The sequence below is a fragment of the Gouania willdenowi genome, chromosome 5 (assembly GCF_900634775.1).
Source record: "Gouania willdenowi chromosome 5, fGouWil2.1, whole genome shotgun sequence".
Classification (NCBI taxonomy): domain Eukaryota; kingdom Metazoa; phylum Chordata; class Actinopteri; order Blenniiformes; family Gobiesocidae; genus Gouania; species Gouania willdenowi.
Genome location: NC_041048.1, coordinates 9,014,312 through 9,022,499, shown reverse-complemented (window position 1 = coordinate 9,022,499; position 8,188 = coordinate 9,014,312). Strand labels below are relative to the sequence as shown.

Below are 8,188 nucleotides of genomic sequence, written 5' to 3'. Positions count from 1 at the left end.
TTTTGCGCACAGTCTGAAGTGAGTGCAGTAGCAGCCACAGCTGATCTGCGGTGAATGAAAGCAGTTTAAAACAATTTTAAAGGAATACACCGTTGAAACATTCCTTTTACTGCACAATTACATGGATTATCTTTATCTTTGATACATGGATTATGTAAATTGTCTCTTGTTTGTTTTTCACTTTCTCTTGTTACCCGTGCACTGATGTGATGTTGACATTAACAGTTGTTTAATAAATTCGGTGCTTACCACTAAAGCAAACGTACATATGTCAGACACAGTTGCGCTGGGTTGTAGACAACCCCCCACTTCTGTTCTGTTCTTGCATAATAACATACTGCTCACACTGCTTCACACCATTTACACTGATGTCCACCCTATATATCATTACGTGCGATCAGTACAAGAAAAAACCTTGTCTGTAGTGGTAGCATTTCAGAGCATGGATGATGCAGCAAGACGTTTAATGTTAACCCAACCACGAGGAACGAGTGTATCATAGTGTATCATGTTTTTCCTGCAGTCTGTGCCTTCTCCTCGCCCTCTGCTCTCTTTTCTGTTTCAAGTGTCTTGATGCTGGAGCTGGCAGTTCCTGAGCGATGGTTTGCGGCTCAACTAGTCTGGAACACTCAGTCTATCCTTCTATCCTATCCTGTTGACCCTTCTGTTCACGTACCCAACCAAAGTGGATGCCCGCCATCTCTGAACCTGGTTCTGCTGGAGATTTCTTCCTATAAAAAAGTGGGAGTTTTTCTTCCCACTGTCCCTAAATGCTTGTTCATGTGGATCTTGTTGGGTTCTTTCTCTCTTACTATGTACTCTATTTTTTTGTTAAGTGCTTCGAGATAATTTGGTTGTAATTTGCGCTATATAAATAAAGTTGAATTGAATTGAAATTTCTTTGAGCAAACATAATAAGTTTTCACTGTCGGGTTGGACTCGGACGACAAAATGCGGTCCGTTCCACACTCTAACTGTGACGCGGTTATTTAGTTACTCGCCCTTTCATGTGACTGTTTACTGTAAGACCTGTGCACATGCCTCTGCATTCATCTGTGGAACCAAGCAGTAGTTTAGTCCACTGTGCTTTATATTTCCGGTAGTGGGCCACCTCTCCAAGCTGTCGAGAACGCGCACCAGCATCATTTGACGTCACGTCTGCAGGGAACTACACTACTGTTCGTACCTGTAACAACAGTACAAAATGTATCACGCAATCTTTTCAAGGCAATAGGTAGAAATGTGTGGGGACTCATTCTCTTTGGTTTAGAATGCTATATCATCCATTAGCATTAAAAAAAAAACTTAAAATGAATGTTTATTTTTTTTCTCAAATCCTGCCCTATGCTCCTTTAAAGCTGTCACTTCAGCCATCTGCTCATCACACTGTTGCTATTGTCTTCCCATTAAAGCACATCAGAGACCATTCTATACTGGAGAGATAACTGGTGTTTTAGCAGCAGTTATTCCTGTGTCAGATGACTCACCGACAATCAGTTGATACAGAAAGCTGTTAACAGCCACACGTATGATACAGGAATAGAAACTGTTGAAATGAACCTATGGCTGGTTGCAGGAAAATCTCAGAAGTTCACAGCTTTAGGTGACATTTATGCTTCTTCAAAATGCATCATATAATAAGCTCCACTTCTCGTTTTCAAAACGTGCTGAACGCTAAAAGCTGTAAATCTAATTAAAGTTTGACTGTAAAGAGACTTCAATCATTCCATTCTGTCACTGACAGATGTTTACACGAGGAGGAAAAAAAGCTAAGTTTGTTTTGACATTCAGACTTTTCAACACTGCAAAATTTTCTTTTCCTTTAATCTGTAGAGTACGATATAAATGAACAGTAAATATATTGGTAACACTTTGGGTCCGGAAAGGCTTAATTAATGGTTAACTATGGTTGAGTAATGCTTATGACACTGTTAAGCATTTGTAATGTTACCTAAGGCAGTGTTTCTCAAATGGGGGTACGTGTACCTCTAAGGGTATGTGATGTGACTACAGGGTGCACTTAAAAGAGAAAGAGAGTAGAAAATTAACAAATAAAGTGTCAGTCTTTGTCCCACCCCAGGCGTGAGATGACCGGAAATGATCAAAAAACTAGAACAATAAATCTATTAGGGAGCCACTAAATCAGTATTTTTCAACCTTGGAGTCGGCACCCCGTGTAAGGTCAGCTAGAATTTAAATGGGGTCGCCTGAAATTTCGGAAAAATTTTAAAAGATTTTTTTTTTTTTTTAAATTTTCTCTTTTTTTGAATAAAACAACACTCAGTACTCTTTACACCTCTGCTGGCATGTTAGTTAATGTCAAGTAATACATTGTAATGATTATTATAACATTATTAAACTGATAAATAATGTTTAATAATGCCTTAACTAACGTTAATTAAGGGACCCTTATTGTAAAGTGTTACCAATACATCATAACTAATACTGGGTTGTGGTTCCTTTGGAAGTTACTAAGCGTTTCTTGTGATTCATGAAGTCCCAGGTTGGTTGTTTTTTAAAAATCTGTCTCAGAATAATGTATCCATGGAGAATATAAACAGAATTAGCCTAAAATAAGGATTAAATGCTCTGCCGCAGTCAGTGATTTTATCTCTGCTCTGTACCATTGTCTTAGCTTCAATAATTCTTTCATTCATTCTCCTCAGGGCACAAGAGAGTTTTTATTCACACACAGAGCAGGAACACTTGAAACAGTCAGAGGGAGAGGCTGCTCATGAATGCAATTATATCATTTTAATTGTTGTTTTTATTCAACCACTGCCATTATCCAGCTGAATGAATCTGGTCCTTTTAAGTTCTCAAATACACCTCACATCATCAGTGATGTAACCTGGGATCACAGGGGGTTTCGGGTCTTTCAACAATCAGACCCCGTCCTCCAGGCGACCCAACTGGGGTTGATCAAGCCCCAGCTTGTGCCCAGGTAGCGCTACCCTACGTGCCACTCCTCTCCTCTTCTGATCCACAGCCACCTTGATGCCACTTCTGCAGCATCTGTAGCCAACTTGATGGCCTTTCGCTGGCTGGCTCCAGCAATACCCAGCATCTTGTAGGCCCTGCAGAGAGACTGGCCCGCAAATCCTCTGCATCCTACTTTGATGGGTTGGCATCTTGCCCGCCAACCATTGCTCCTGCACTCCTCCACTAGCTCGGAGTACTTAGCCCTCTTCCTCTCATGGGCCTCCTCCATTCGGTCCTCCCAAGGCACAGTAAGCTCCAGAAGAACAACCTGCTTGGTGGCTACTGAAGTGTTTTTGCGACCTCTTCGGGGAACTTTAGTTGCTTCCCCAGGTCAACCTTTAGCTCCCAATCACGCGCCGTTGCCAACAGGCCAGGGGAGGTATTTTGGGTGGTCACTGCAACCTTCTCCCCAGCTCTGACAAAAGTGATGCTCTTCTTCACTGGGCGAAGGCTCTTGCTGTGGCTAATCCCGCAGCAGATGGAATTAGCTATTGCCTTAAGGACCTGGTCGTGTCTCCAGCGGTAGCGCCCTTCACCCAGGGCTTTCAAACAGCAGCTGAGGATGTGCTCCAAGGTTCCTCTCCTCTGGCAGAGGGGGCAAGCCGGTGTCTCTGCCTTCCCCCAGATGCAAAGGTTGGATGGGCTAGGCAGCACGTCATAAACCGCCTGGATCAAAAATTTGATTCGGTGGGGCTCAGCTTTCCACAGCTTGGTCCATGTGATCTTACGCTCCAGCGCTTGCTCCCATCTCATCCAGGCTCCCTGCTGCCGCATTCCCACCATCTGACTGGTCCGCTTCTCCTCTAGTCCTGCTCGCACCTCCTCGAGGATCAGCGCCCTCCTCTCTCTCTTCTTTGCTTTATTAAAGTGAGTTCTACCACTACCCAGGTCAGCTCTTCCTTGTGCCACTTTGCCCACCAGTACCCTCTGCCGTACCCTAGACTCAGCAATATCCACGGCCACAGCAGCTCTCCACTTCCGTCCCGTCCGGACCTCAATCCCAGCCTGGGCAACCTTTGGGTCACTAGACTCTCGGTATTGGAGGAGCTCCCTGGACCGGGTCACCATGAACTCTTCACTTAGGCTGCTCATAGGGAGCTTCAGCTTGTTGCTTTGACCATATAGGGCAATGCTGCTCAGGCTTCGCGGCAGTCCTAGCCACCTGCGGAGAAACCTGCTGACCCTCATCTTGAAGCCTTCCACTGTTGAAATGGGGAAATCATAGACCAAGAGGGGCCAGAGGATCCGAGGGAGAATGCCATGCTGGTAAATCCAGGCCTTGAACTTTCCAGGGAGTCCAGACTTGTCCACCGCGGCCAACCAGGTCTCCAGCTCCTGATTTGTTGATTGTGTGGAAGCTGCGTCTCTCAGGCTACAGTTGAACACCTTTCCCAGGCTCTTCACTGGTTTCTCTGTTAGTGATGGAATCTTGGTGGTGCCAAGGGAGAAACTAAACTTGCCAGTGACCTTCCCTTTCTTCAGCATGAGGGACCTAGACTTAGCTGGCTTAAAGCTCATACGAGCCCACGAGATCAACTCCTCAAGGCCACTTAGAATCCACCTGCAGCCTGGGACAGATGTCGTTGTCACCGTCAAGTCATCCATGAAGGCTCGGATTGGTGGCTGTCGGACTCCGGACTTACTGAGGGGCCCCCTGCACTGAACTTCCGCAGACTTAACCAGCATGTTCATGGACAGTGCAAAGAGGATGACACAATAATAAATGTGTTATGAGTTTGTCACACTACAGAAACATGTGTCATTGACCACTGTACCAAATTTGAAAGATGAAAAAAATTGCTAAGTATATAAAATTTGGTGTCAAAATCATGGAAAAACAAGCACTTCTCTCTGCTCTGAAATGGGGGCGTGTCAGTGAGAGGCGCTGGAACCACGCCCATGCGCGGTAAGGACGCCGCCACCGTGTACTGTGTGAAAGCAGTGTGAAAGTGGCTCCAGCGTCGATAGTGCTTCTCCCATTGGTTTTCCAAAAGTTGTCTGGTGTCAGCAAAAAGGTCTGCTCCGCCCGAGTCCCAATATGTGCATTTCTCCCGGATAAAGTCAAAACTGTTAAACTGCTAATTTCATGGTAAATGTGGCACCAGCGGGCGCGTTTTAATCTCCCCGTGTCCAAATGTGGTTTGTTTTTGGCGACGGGCCGAATTGCACCCGTTGGAGGCCGTGGAAGTTTGGTGTGCTTCAGCAGCAGCGTCGGGTTTATGCTAACGATGGCTCCATTACTAACACGGCTATGATTTCTGACCCGCCCAATAAATCCTTAACACAGAAATTTCAAACAGTTTGTAAAGCCTTGAGTCGCTCCACAATTACATTCTATGGTTGGAATGGCTTTTTACATGTTTTAAGGAATACATTGAATGTTTTTAGAAGACAATGGCTGAATTTGCTTTACACCGTTTTTAAGTTTGTTGAGGTACCAGTAATTTATTTTGTTTAAATCAAAAATAGGTTTTTATTCTCTTAATGGCCTCTTTAAACAAACATAGACTATGTGCTCAGCAGGATACTGGCAACTCGTAGGAATACAGTAAATTGCTACGCCAAGTTTTGAGACGCTGATGGAGCTGAGAGAAGGATGAAGTATTTTTCTGGGATGATGCAACAATGTCTGAAGTGTGAGAGGTGTTTCTAAAGCAGACCCCCATTTTTGAGTTGGTGTTTTTAATGAGGAAGATAAAAACTCAAGTTGGAAGAAGAGAACGAAGAAAAAAATCCAGTTGTGTAGTTCTGGGCAGTAGTAAAGCTCTTTGAAATAGAAAATAATTTTAACAAGTGTAAAGCCTGTGTGTTAAGTTAATTTAAACATTGTCAAACCAAAAACTGTTTAAAAAAAGAAGAAAAACAGGCAACACCACCAGCTGGCATTGTCAGGTAGCAGTGTTGGATAACCGTTGATTTTAGTTTAGATTTTGCAAATCAAATCAACGTTGAAATTTCAACATCACTATAAAGTCCTGTTTTTCAACATGGTTTGACACACTATATATCTTTGTTACACTGTTTTCACTAAAGTCCTCTTAAATAAATACATTTTACTTGGTAAGATTTTCCAAAATAAGACAATACTAGCCCCATATGGCCCATAGCAATCTTGAAATTAGTACTTTTTTCAAGCATTAACAGTCTTTTTTAAATACAGAAATATTCACGTATTTTTGGCCTTAGACTTGATAACATAAATAAAAAAAATTCTATTAATAAATAAAACTTGAAATAGGAACAGATATTCTAAGAACAAGCAGATTTCACTTAAATGAGGATATTTTTTAATAAGAAAAATATGCTTAAAATCAGAATGTAATGTAAGACTAATTACCCTAAAATAAGAGTTTACAAAAAACAAACGAGACATATCTTTCAACACTTGTATTGTGCAAAAGCACACAAAGTCTAAAAAAAGAACCAATAGCTAATCTCTCACACGACACTTGTTAAACAACATGGAACATTAACCACGACTACTTAAACTAAAACTGATGTTTGAAATTTCTTAATCACTTAACTTTCTCCATTCAGTCATAGCTTTTTTGTATGAAGTCGTCATGTCCTTCTCATGGGTAACATCTAACAAAACCTCTGTTTGTAGCACAGAGAAGGGTAGCAATGCATTTGGGATTTGTGAGGTGAAAGGTGGAATAACAGCCAAGGAGATACATCACGCTTTCACTGAGGTCTTCTTTGGGGAAAGTAAGCAGAGAAACAGTTCCAATGGCCAGGATGTAGTTAGTCTCACAGACAACCACCACAGGGCTGACCAAGGGCAAGTGTTGGGGTCCTCTGTGGACTAAAATAAACAATTCATTAAGGGCTCTATTCTCCCATGTGCGTAAGTCCAAAAAGCGGCCCTGTTTTTGGCTGCACGCTATTCTACCCCTGTACTTAAGTCAGTCGCTGCGCACCTTCATCCCAGTTACGCACTGTGGGTGGAGCAGCCCTGAAATGTGGGAGTTCCCATTCAAATCTGGCTGTAAGTCCTTTTCCTCTTACGCGCTTCTAACCCTGGAATAAGTGCAGCGCCCCGATAAGGTGAAACATTATATTGCACTAGAAATATGGACTACATTTGAAGCCACACGGACTCATGGGTCACGCAGCTGCAGTTGCGATCGCTCAGCTGCAGCTGTGATCACTCAGGTGCTGCTGCGCGATTAATGAAAACTCACAGTTTGATCCACTACAAAGTGAAACAAACTGTCATATGCGGATGAAGATGGAACACAAACTGTTCCCACACGTATTTTAATGAGGCTCAGGTCACTTTAAACTATTTATATTTAAAACTATGTATTATGGAAGCCAATAGGTCTGTTTCACAGCAAACATCCCTCTGTATTAAAGCAGGACGCTCTGCGGCCGGGTTATTTCCTATCTTCAGCACATTAACTCGGTCACGCTTTACAGCGATGATGATGATGATGATGGTCAAGGAGAGAGATTTTAACTGTGACTCGGACAGAATGCGGCCGATCCTCAGTCACACTACAATAATCTGATCAATGATCTGATCAAATCAACCTGTTACATTGTTTATCAATGAAGGCATTTCAAATTAAGAGTGAACTTTATCATTTTCACAGATTTCAATGACATTTACAAGCCTTGGGAAAACTCTATGTTCCATTATTTCTAGACAGTCCAAAAAAATTACATCACCGCCTCCTTTCCTTCAGCCAGCCTTCATTCACACATACGCTCTTTGTGGCTCCATAGGCGCGGTGGGCGTGTCAGCAGCCTGGACCAGAGAATACACGTAGAAGAGAAGCGCTTAAGTCCAGATGGGAGAATAGACCCCTAAATCTTCACCCAAATATATAAGTTTGAACAAAGTACATCATCATAGAAAAATTCCTTAACAACTGGGACAAACACAAATATGGAACTACATAAAAAAAATAAAAAATCTTACCTCCTAAATGTGAATCAAAGCATCACTTGGGTGTCACTTTTTCAACAAGGTAATTGATCAGCATTGTTTGGATGTTGAAATGTCATTTTTCATGATTGTAAAAATAATGTTAATTTGACATACAACTCAAAATTTGTTGATATTACAATGTTGAATCCATAGTGAGTTAACACCGCTTCAACTATTTGGTGTTCAGGGCTGTTTTGACGTTGTATGAATGTTTTTTCATAAACTGACATTATTTCAACAAAATTTAAACATTTAATATCAGTCGAACGC

General features: G+C 42.3%; 1 pseudogene; it reads right to left on the bottom strand.

Moving 5' to 3' along the window:
* Positions 1-2,885: 2,885 nt before the first annotated feature.
* LOC114462923 (uncharacterized) lies at positions 2,886-4,698 on the bottom strand (annotated as a pseudogene).
* Positions 4,699-8,188: the final 3,490 nt, after the last annotated feature.